The 11368-nt window shown below is 43.0% G+C and overlaps 1 pseudogene; it reads right to left on the reverse strand.

Moving 5' to 3' along the window:
• Positions 1-7199: 7199 nt before the first annotated feature.
• LOC122435650 lies at positions 7200-9761 on the reverse strand (annotated as a pseudogene).
• Between the last annotated feature and the right edge of the window lie 1607 nt (positions 9762-11368).

Genomic DNA, 11368 nt, shown 5'->3' on the forward strand with positions numbered 1-11368 from the left:
CTTTGTTGGCAAAGTAAAGCCTCTGCTTTTTAAGATGCTGTCTAGGTTGGTCATAACATTTCTTCCAAGGAGTAAGCATCTTTTAATTTCATGGCTTCAATCGTCATCTGCAGTGATTTTGGAGCCTCAAAAAATAGTCTGTCATTGTTTCCACTGTTTCCCCATCTATTTGCCACGAAGTGATGGGATCAGATGCTATGATCTTAGTTTTCTGAATGATGAGTCTTAAGCCAACTTCTTCCCTCTCCTCTTTCACTTTCTTCAAGCAGTTCTTTAGTTCTTCCTTGCTTTCTGACACAAGGGTGGTGTCATCTGCATATCTGAGGTTATTGATATTTCTCCCGGCAATCTTGATTCCAGCTTGTGCTTCATCCAGCCCAGCGTTTCTCATGATGTACTCTGCATATAAGTTAAATAAGCAGGGTGACAATATACAACCTCGACATACTCCTTTCCCTATTTAGAACCAGTCTGTTGTTCCATGTCCAGTTGTAACTGTTGCTTCCTGACCTGCATATAGATTTTCTCAAGAGACAGGTCAGGTGGTCTGGTATTCCAATCTCTTGAAGAATTTTCCTCAGTTTGTTGTGATCCACACAGTCAAAGAGTTTGGCATAGTCAATAAACCAGAATTAGATATTCTTCTGGAACTTGCTTGCTTTTTTGTTGATCCAGCAGATGTTTGCAATTTGATCTCTGGTTCATCTGCCTTTTCTAAATCTGGCTTGAACATTTGGACGTTCACAGTTCACGTACTATTGAAGCTTGGCTTGGAGAATTTGAGCATTACTATACTAGCGTGTGATATGAGTGCAATTGTGTGGTAGTTTGAGCATTCTTTGGCATTGCCTTTCTTTGGGATTGGAGTGAAAATTGACCTTTTCCAGTCCTGTGGCCACTGCTGAGTTTTCCAAATTTGCTGGCATATTGAGTGCAACATTTTCAAAACATCATCTTTTAGGATTTGAAATAGCTCAACTGGAATTCCATCACCTCTACTAGCTTCTTTCATAGTGATGCTTCCTAAAGCCTGCTTGACTTCACATTCCAGGATGTCTGGCTCTAGGTGAGTGATCATACCATCGTGATTATCTGGCCGTGAAGATCTATTTTGTATAGTTCTTCTGTGTGTTCTTGCCACCTCTTCTTAATATCTTCTGCTTCTGTTAGGTCCATACCATTTCTGTCCTTTATTGTGTCCATCTTTGCATGAAATGTTCTCTTGGTATCTCTGATTTTATTGTAGAGATCTCTAGTCTTTCCCATTCTATTGTTTTCCTCTATTTCTTTGAGAGCTCTCCATAGCTCTCCTTAATTACTTCTCCTTAGCTTAGCTTTCCCTAGAATAGCTCTCCTTAGCTCAGCACTCTTGGATAGCTATCCTTAATTATTTCTCCTTAGTTTAGCTCTCCGTAGCTCTCCATAGCTTAGCCATACTCATCTTGACTGTCCATAGCTTTCCTTAGCTCAGCCTGCTTAGGATAGCTATCATTAGCTCAGCTCTCCTTAGATTAGCTATCATTAGCTTGACTCTCCTTAGCTTAGCTGTCTGTAGCTCTCCTTAGCTCAGCCCTCCTTAGCATAGCTCTCCTTAATTACTTCTCCTTAGCTTAACTCTCTGTAGCTCTCTATAGCTCAGTTCTCCTTAGCTTAGCTCACCTTATCTCAGTTCCCCTAAGCTCAGCCCTCCTAGCTCTCCATAGCGTAGCTCTCCTTAGCTTCTCTCTCCTTAATTACCTCTCCTTAGCTTAGCTCTCCATAGCTTAGCTCCCCTTAGCTCAGCTCCCCTAAGCTTAATCAGCTCCCCTAATCTCAGCCCCCTATCTCTCCTGAGCATGGCTCTGATCCTGAGAGTGGCTCTGCTTAACTCAGCTCTCCTTTCATTAGCTTAGCTTTCCTTAGCTAAGCTGTCCGTGGCTCTCCTTAGCTCAGCCCTCCTTAGCTCTCCTTAATTACTTCTCCTTAAGTAAGCACTTACTTACTTAATTACTCCTTAAATAAGCCACTTCTCCTTAAGTGGCTCACCTTAGCTCAGCTCCCCTAAGCTCAGGCCTCATAGCCCTCCATAACTCAGCTCTCCTTAGCTTAGCCCTCCTCAGCTCAGCTCTCCTTAGCTCTACATAGCTCTCTAGGATAGCTAATAAGAGATATGATAAAGAGAACTAAGCTAAGGAGATGTAAGCTAAGGAGAGCTAAGGCATTCTGAGCTTGGCTAAGGAGAGCTTAGAAAAGGGGGGCTGAGCTAAGGACAGCTGAGCTACCCTAAGGAGGGCTGAGCTAAAGAGAGCTATGCTAAGGAGAGTTAATTGAGGAGAGCTATGAAGAGCTGAGTTGAGGAGAGCTGAAATAAGGAGAGCTGAGCTAAGAAGAGCTAAGCTAAGGAGCGCTGAGCTGAGGAGAGCTGAGCTAAGATAAGGAGAGTTAATTAAGGAGAGCTTTGCTAAGGAGAGCCACACTAAGGAGATTTGAACTACATTAAGGAGAGCTAATTAAGGATAGCTAAGCTAGGAGTCTAAGAAAACTAAGATCATGGCATTTGGTCCTATTACTTCATCACAAATAGATGGGGAAACAGTTGAAATAGTGACAGCCTTTATTTTGGGGGGCTCCAAAATCACTGCAGATGGTGACTGCAGCCATGAAATTAAAAGGCGCTTACTCCTTGGAAGAAATGTTATGACCAACCTAGACAGCATGTTAAAAAGCAGAGACATTACTTTGCCAGCAAAGGTCCATGTAGTCAAAGCTATGTTTTTTCCAGTAGTCAGGTATGGATGTGAGAGTTGGACTCTAAAGAAACCTAAGCGCCAAAGAATTGATGCTTTGGAACTGTGGTGTTGGAGAAGACTGTTGAGAGTTCCTTGGACAGCAAGGAGATCCAACCAGTCCCTCCTAAAGGAAATCAGTCCTGAATGTTCATTGGAAGGACTGATGCAGAAGCTGAGACTCCAATACTTTGTCCACCTGATGCGAAGTGCTGACTCATTTGAAAAGACCCTGATGCTGGAAAAGTTTGAAGGAGGAAAGAAAATGGGACGACAGAGGATGAGGTGGATAGATGGCACCACCAACTCAATGGACATGAGTTTGAGTAAACTCTGGGAGTTGGTGATGGACAGGGAGGCCCAGCACGCTGCAGTCCATGGGGTCGCAAAGAGTGGAACACGACTGAGCGACTGAACTGAACTAGTCAATTGTATCACTTAATGTTTGTGTTTCCTTTTTAATTTTCTGCTTGGTTGATCTATCCTTAAGTGTGACTGGGGTATTAAGGTCTCCCACTATTTTTGTGTTACTGTTAATTTCTCCTTCCCTACTTGTTAGCATTTGCCTTACATATTGAAGTGCTCCTATGTTGGGTGCATATATATTTATAATTGTTATATCTTCTTCTTGGATTGATCCATTGATCATTATGTAGTGTCCTTCTTTGTCTCTTTTCACGGCCTTTATTTCAAAGTCTATTTAATCTGGTATGACTATTGCTTCTCCTGCTTTCTTTTGGTTTCCATTTCCATGGAATATCCTTTTCCAGTCCTTCACTTTCACTCTGTGTGTGTCCCTTGGTTTGAGGTGGGTCTCTTGTAGACAGCATATATAGGGTTCTAGTTTTGTAACCATTTTACAATACTTCCCTTGTCATCTATCTATCCATTTGTCCATCCCTATTTCCAATCAATAGTTGATCTTTTTCCTTGTTGCATTTTGTGGTAAATTGCAAACATCAGTATATGTCTCCTTAAGTATTTCAGCAAGCCTGCCATTAAGTAGTGAGCCATGTTTGTTTACAGCAATTTTCTTTGGATATTAACTTTACATACAATGAAATATGCCAATCTTTTTTTTTTCCCAGTCATGTTACTTTTTAATTGAAGTATAGTTGATTTACAAATGTTCTGTTAATTTCTGCTTTATGGCAAAGTGATGCAGTTATACATATACATTTGTATATATACATTGTATATGTGTGTACATTCTTTTATTTAGTGTGTGGCCTGTGGGATTAGTTCCCTGACCAGTGATTGAACGTGCCTCCCCTCAAATGGAACTGTGGAGTCTTAAACACTGAACTGCCAGGGATGTCCCATATATATTCTTTTCCATTATGATTTATCATAGGATACTGAATATAGTTCTCTGTGCTTTACAGTAGGAACTTGTCTATCCATTCCATATACTCTGGTTTGTATCTCTTAACCCCAATCTCTTACTCCATCCCACCCCCAATGCTGTCTGCCTTGAAAGCCACAGTCTGTTCTCTATGTCCATGAGTGTGTTTCTGTTTCATGCATATGTTCATTTGTGTCATATCTTCGATTTCACACTTAAGTGATATTTGGTGTTTGTTACTAAGTGAAGTGTGTAACACTTCACTTAGTATGATCATCTCAGTCCATGCATGTTGCCTCAAATGGCCTTATTGTTGTAACTGTACAGATTCTTGGATGCTCTTAACCAGACATAGAGGTATTCATCTGTGGTTATTTTTATGAATATATTATTAAAATGTGTTTAGTATACCACTCTTGGTATAGTACGTCCATTTTGAGGCTGTATTAAGATCATATATATATATATATCAGTCAGTTCAGTTCAGTCACTCAGTCATGTCTAACTCTTTGCGACCCCATGGACTGTAGCATGCCAGACTTCCCTATCCATCACCAACTCCTGGAGCTTTCTCAAACTCAGGTCCATCAAATGGGTGATGCCATCCGACCATCTCATCCTCTGTTGTTCCCTTCTCCTCCTGCCTTCAGTATTTCCCAGCATCAGAGTCTTTTCCAATGAGTCAGTTCTTCACATCAGGTGGTCAAAGAATTGAAGTTTCAGCTTCAGCATCAGTCCTTCCAATGAATATTCAGGACTGACTTCCTTTAGGATTGACTAGTTTGAGCTCCTTGCAGTCCAAGGGACTCTACAGAGTATATGTGGGTTAGAATAAATATTTATTGTGCTTCTGCTGCCCTCTCGTGGAGAAATAGAAGAATGATTATGAATGCAATTTATAAAATCCAGATGTATTCTCTCATACATGTGTGTATGAATAAATATTTACTGTGCTTTTGCAGTCCTTTCATGGAGAAACAGAAGAATACTTATCAATGTAATTTATAAAATCCAGATGTATTCTACACATGTTGGAAAAGATACTGTATACCTTTATTAAAAATTGATACATGCTCATAACAGAAAACATAAAGTTGCCAGAAAAAAATACAAAGAAAGAAAAAAATTACCCATGACCTCACTTTACCATTGGATCAGAATTCCAAGTTCTGGGATGGGGACTTGAGGGTATGCTTCTTCCTTTAGTATAAAATCATCTTTTCTGCTATTTGAATGCTAACATACAACTTGGTTTTGATACTTGATTCTTGCTTTGTTTGATTAATGTTAAGCATTTACTTTTACAAATACCTAGTAATTTTATCCCCTGTTTAGAGATTGTTTGCTTCAAGATTTTGTTTTTCTTTTCTTCCATTTTTTCTATGATTAAAAAATGTTGAGTATCTTGGCCATGGTAAAGAGTACTACAATGAAGATTGGAGTGCATTCATCTTTTGGAATTAAAGTTTTCTCCAGGAATATGCCCACCAGTGAGGTGCTGGGTCATATGGTAATTCTTTTTTTAGTGTTTAAGGAGTTGCCCTACTGTTCATCATAGTGGTTCTACCAGTTTACATGCCCATTGACAGTGCAAGAGTGTTCCCTTTTCTCCACACTCTACAGAAATTATTGTTCATAGAATTTTGGATGATGACTCTTCTGACTGATGTGAAGTAATACTTCAGTGTAGTTTTGATGTGAATTTCTCTAATAATTAGTGATGTTGAGCATCTTTTCATGTGTTTTTTGGCCACCTGCATGTCTTTTTCGGAAAAATGTCTATTTAGATCTGCCTGTTTTTTGATTGAGTTTTGTTTTTATACTGGCCTACATGAGCTGTTTGTATATTGTGGAGAATAATGCCTTGATAAGTAATGAGGTTTGTGAGACTGTATGGGAGGCAGTGACCAAGATCATCTCCAAGTAAAAGAATTGCAAAAAGCCAAAATTGTTCTCTGAGGAGGCCTTACAAATAGCCAAGAAAAGAAGAGAAGCTAAAGGCAAAGTAAAAAAGGAATTTGAACGCAGAGTTCCAAAGAATAGCAAGGAGAGATAAGAAACCCTTCCCCTTGCTACTGCTGCTCTTTCTGTGCACCGTTTAATATTGTTTATAATGTTTTATGCTGTTGCACAATAACATAAGCTGAGGGAGTTCTGAGAAGGAACACCTCTTGCTTCTGAGGAAGTTGTAATCCTCCTGAGATGCTGACTTTTTATAATCTTCTCCTGCAGCTTTATTGACTCTGGTGCACTGTTTCGATGGTCATTTCTTTTTCTGATTGTCCAGAAGGTCTAGCAGTTTCTGGTTTCAACTGCTTAAGTTGTTCTCTCTTTACCTAGTTCTCCCCCTTTGCAAGGATTTTTGCTTCCAGTCCTTAAAGGAGCATTCCTGGGTTGTCAAATTGGCAAGAGGCTTTTTGAGGTTTTTAAGATGATTTCCACATATTGCAAAGAGGCAGAGAAAGAACTGACAAGTTTTCCAAAGTAAACCTTTTAAAGCAAAGGGAGGGGTGAAAACCTGCTCTCACTTTTCAATGGGGATAATTAAACCTTTGTTTCTTATGTCACTTTGTATTTGCCCTCCAGTATCCTAACATGAGATACCACGTCCCCCCAGGTGTCTGTCCCCCACAAATTGTGATTGCCACACCCTGGTCAAACTCAGGCTGCAGGGAACTTCCTTCAGTGGAACTTGTGCTAAAGGTAACTCAAGGAAAAGGAATAAGTAGGAGCCATTGCTCACCCTCCAGCTCACTTGTATTTTACCAAAACCTGTACCCTTATGGCGAATTCTCTGTGGACATTTGCAGTAGGGAATATAACCAGAGGCCTTGTTTACAGATGGTTTCAGTTGCTCTGATGATCTCACCAGTCTTGGCAAGTGGAATATGTACTGTTCCACTCCGTCAGAGGGGAACAGAAGATTGTGTAAAATATTTTGAATTTGTAAAATTTTGTTTTCCAATAAAATGTGTATGATGGAAAAGCTCCCACTTGTAGATGTTATTATTTGTGATGACTCCAAGCATGATTGATGAAGATGTGGCTCTGCGTGTGCATCACATCAGGTACCAAGTGGGACTCTGGGCTCAGTAATCTGGGGCATTGACGACAAGGAGTTGGGTGGCAGGGTGAAGGGTCTCCAGGCCGGAATTGAAGTTTTCCCCTTGTTAGGTAAGAAAGATGGTAGGTAATCTGACATCTTCCTAGGTGAAGTGATCCTTCTGGCCCCTTCATGAGAATGAGAGATACGTGCCTGGATATTGTGCGGGTGCTGGGGATATCTCCTGATCCTGCTAAGAGTGAGGATACAAGGAGTGGCCCAGCATAGTTCTGGAGAACATCAGAGGTCGTGGGAACAAAAATCTGGAAGCACACAATAAGCTCCTGGTCCATTTTGTATTAGAATACAGTCCCTTGACTTTTCGCTATGTAACACTCATTACCAGAGTATGAATGGACAGAATCAAAAAGGTAACTGAATGGCAGAATTGTTTTGTGCTTAAAAAAAAAAAAAAAAGAAAAAACCCTTCACACATTGTGTAAAATTTCTAATAGTAAATTTGCAAACCCTTTGTAGAGCAGCCGGCAGACATTTTATGAAATAGCCATATAATTGGCAATATGGTGCAGGGATACTAATTCCAGAGAATATTAAGATAACTCTCAATCTGCTTAATGAACCTAGGCTGAGGGGGGAACATCCAGGAGTTTGGCAGGCAGGCAAGTTGGGTGGGTCACAGGCCAACACCTGACCCTAAGTGGGGATGCCTGTAGGTGAGGTGATGCCAGGCCTATGAAGGGAAGTACCAGGATGGCCCAGGCAAGCAGATCCCCCAGGACATCTGCAGGCCAGTCCTAAGCCAGATGGTGAGGGCTCAGGCTAGAGCTTGGCTCAGGCAGGCAAGGTTGAGGCCTGGCTCCAGGTCCCTTGGAGGGCTTCACTCAGTTCAGTTCAGTTGCTCAGTCGTGTCCGACTCTTTGTTACCCCATGAATCAAAGCATGCCAGGCCTCCCTGTCCATCACCAACTCCTGTCACTTCATGAGAAATAGATAGGGGAACAGTGGAAAGAGTGGCTGACTTTATTTTTTGAGGTTCCAAAATCACTGCAGATGGTGATTGCAGCCATGAAATTAAAAGACGCTTACTCCTTGGAAGGAAAGTTATGACCAACCTAGACAGCATATTAAAAAGCAGAGACATTACTTTGCCAACAAAGGTCCGTCTGGTCAAGGCTATGGTTTTTCCAGTGGTCATGTATGGATGTGAGAGTTGGACTGTAAAGAAAGTTGAGCGCTGAAAAATTGATGCTTTTGAACTGTGGTGTTGGAGAAGACTCTTGAGAGTCCCTTGGACTGCAAAGAGATCCAACCAGCCCATCCTAAAGGAGATCAGTCCTGGGTTTTCATTGGAAGGACTGATGCTGAAGCTGAAACTCCAATACTTTGGCCACCTCATGCGAAGAGTTGACTCATTGGAAAAGACCCTGATGCTGGGAAGGACTGGGGACAGGAGGAGAAGGGGATGACAGAGAATGAGATGGCTGGATGGCATCACCAACTCGATGGACATGAGCTTGACACTAGGGGCTGCCAATCACTTGGGGCCTCCCTGAGTGGCTGCTGGAACTCAAGATGTACCTGCCAGTTAGATTCAAGCACTCCTGGAGGGGGCTAGGGAGGTGGTCATTCCTTTCCTCCAGGTGGTCCAGGCAGTTGTTGACCTGGTCCAACATGGGGTTGATGGCTGCCTGTCCTGCTTCTTGGGTGAAGCCGTCATCCTTGCCTTCCGTGTGGACATCCACAGGCACACCCTGTTCCACGTGGCCTCCAGATACAGAGGGCTCCTGCACGTGCAAGGCTCACGTGGCCGTAGAGTGAGGCAGTACTTTGGGCGCGCGGACAGCCGAGGCAGGGAGGGTGGAGGGCAGTCATTAAAACCTTGTGCTCATTGAAATCATCCTCCTGGGGAAAAGAAAGCAAGACTATCACAGTCTGTTCTGATTGAAGATTTGCCCGCTGGGTGGTGGGCTCGGGTCTCTCCCCAATTATTCATAAAGATCTTACAGGCTGTGGCTGTCAGCAAACTCACCTCTTCCTACACTGGCCTAGGGGTCCCCCAAAGCTGGAATATGTCACCTCCTGCCCGAGGGGTTCCTCAGGATGTGGAGGTCAAAGAAGGTCCTCTGTACTGTCATCACAGCTGTAATTTACTTCTTTATCTTAGTATTATGACCTACTTGTGTTAAAGAATGACTTATCCATTAAGATGTGAGCTACCCGACTTAGCTATGCAAGTCCAAGTCATCAGCTATGAGAGAAACAGGCTGAGATTTGGAAGGGGGGGGATGGGGGTGGGTCCTACTTCTCATCTGTCCTCTGAATACAGGATTGTCAGGTATTAACTAAATAATTAATTAATTGACATATTTTGTGTTTTGTAGGAGAACAAGGGATGTTGGACCTGGGGAAGACTTGAGAGGAGTGTGCATAATTTTTTTCCCACTTATTTAGGGCTTTTCATGGGCTAGGCTGTATGTGTCTCCCTCATAACTATTGTTGTGAGGATAAATATGATACTGAAAGGGCATCTATGCAAAACACTGGCTACCCTGGCACTCAGCAGCAGGGTCTCACTGCACAGGCACATGCATGCAGCATCCACATAACCCCTGGACCATATGTGCACTTTTAGAACTCTGTTATTTTGGTGGAGACCAAGGATCTCTTAAGTCAGTAACACTCAGTGTTCCCCTCCCCCCCGCCCCACCATCACCACCACCACACACAGACTCAGAGCAAGGGGTCCATGTCTCCTTCTACCCTCCTTTTTCCTTAAATGTGGTGTCAACTTGGAGATGAATGACTGGGTGACAGGAAGCCTATAGGAAAATTTTCTGCTTTTTGTTCTGGTTCTCTTCCCCACCCCAGATATGCCAAGACTAGAAAGGCATGGAGCACCTTTTTGCCAAGATTTTGGGAGTGACTGGTGGTCATCTCATGACATTTGGGATGGTTCTCCAGGCACTGAGAGATTCTGGTGAAGCCTACAGCAAGGGTGGACTCAGACTGGAGAGGCTGTGAGTATCGTGGAAGGCCCTAGGGCACAAGTCTCCTCAAGCAAATGCAGGCTAGTCTGCCTTACTTCCTGTGCTGGTGTCCTCTCAGCCTTCCTCCTCCCTCCCCATTCTTTTTTTTTTCTGTCTCTATACCCCTGCAGCGATCTATCTATCTATCTATCTGTATCCCAGGGACACAGACTAGGGACATAGGCTACAATTGCGTCCTGGTCTCTAGCCACAGTGGCACAGACATGAAGATCCAGTTCCTACTATGTGTGGTCTGAGTTTCTCTGCTGATTTAGACAAGTGATCTGGGTCAACTTTGGGCAGCCATTATGCTTCCAGATGTTAGGTCTACTCTCAGTGACTGACCCAAGTCCCAGAAGACGACCCACCACAATTTCTACACCCTGGCCCAGCCCTATGTTTTTGGCAGCATGGAGCCCATCAAATGAGGTGAAGGAGGGTGGCAACTCTGACACTAACCATCCATATTTAGGCTGAACTTCACAGGTTAAGGGTACAGTCCTCAGCCAGAATGCCACCAGTTCAGAAACCAAGCACATGTCTGGGTTGACCAGGGACACTCTCACACTGACCAACTGATAGATGGGCCAAGGTCTTGATCAGGCAATCTACAGAGGATAGTTACAGAAGTGCAGTGAACATTCAATATCATTTTCATTCAAATATTATTCAGTCTGCCCTCAAATATTCAAAGACATTCAAACCAAAGAAATTAAAACACAACTTTCCCCTATAAGATATACAATGATGGTTGGAAAATCTAACATTCAGAATGCAGGAAAGCAGGCACTTTCATTCCATTCGTGGGTGGATTAAGTTTGGAAGACATCTTTTGTAGGAGGTTTGCACATATTATATAAAGTTGAGAACGTGAATGACTTTTTGTGTGTGTGTGTTTGTGTGTGTGTGTGTGCACATGCATGCACATGCTGATGGAGACTAGTTCAGTGGGGACACTCAAGGCCTGGGCAGAGTGAGGAGCATCCAGGATTTGAGCAGGTAGGCAAGTTGGGTGGGTCACAGGCCCACACTTGACCCCAGGAGAGGATGCCAGGCAGTGGGGGCATGCCAAGCATGCAAAAGGGAAGTAGCAGAAGGATGGCCTAGGCAGGTAGATCTCCCAGGACATCTGGAGGCCAGTCGTAAGCCAGGTGGTGAGGGCTCAGGC

This window comes from Cervus canadensis, chromosome X, assembly GCF_019320065.1.
Source record: "Cervus canadensis isolate Bull #8, Minnesota chromosome X, ASM1932006v1, whole genome shotgun sequence".
NCBI classification, from domain to species: Eukaryota; Metazoa; Chordata; class Mammalia; order Artiodactyla; family Cervidae; genus Cervus; species Cervus canadensis.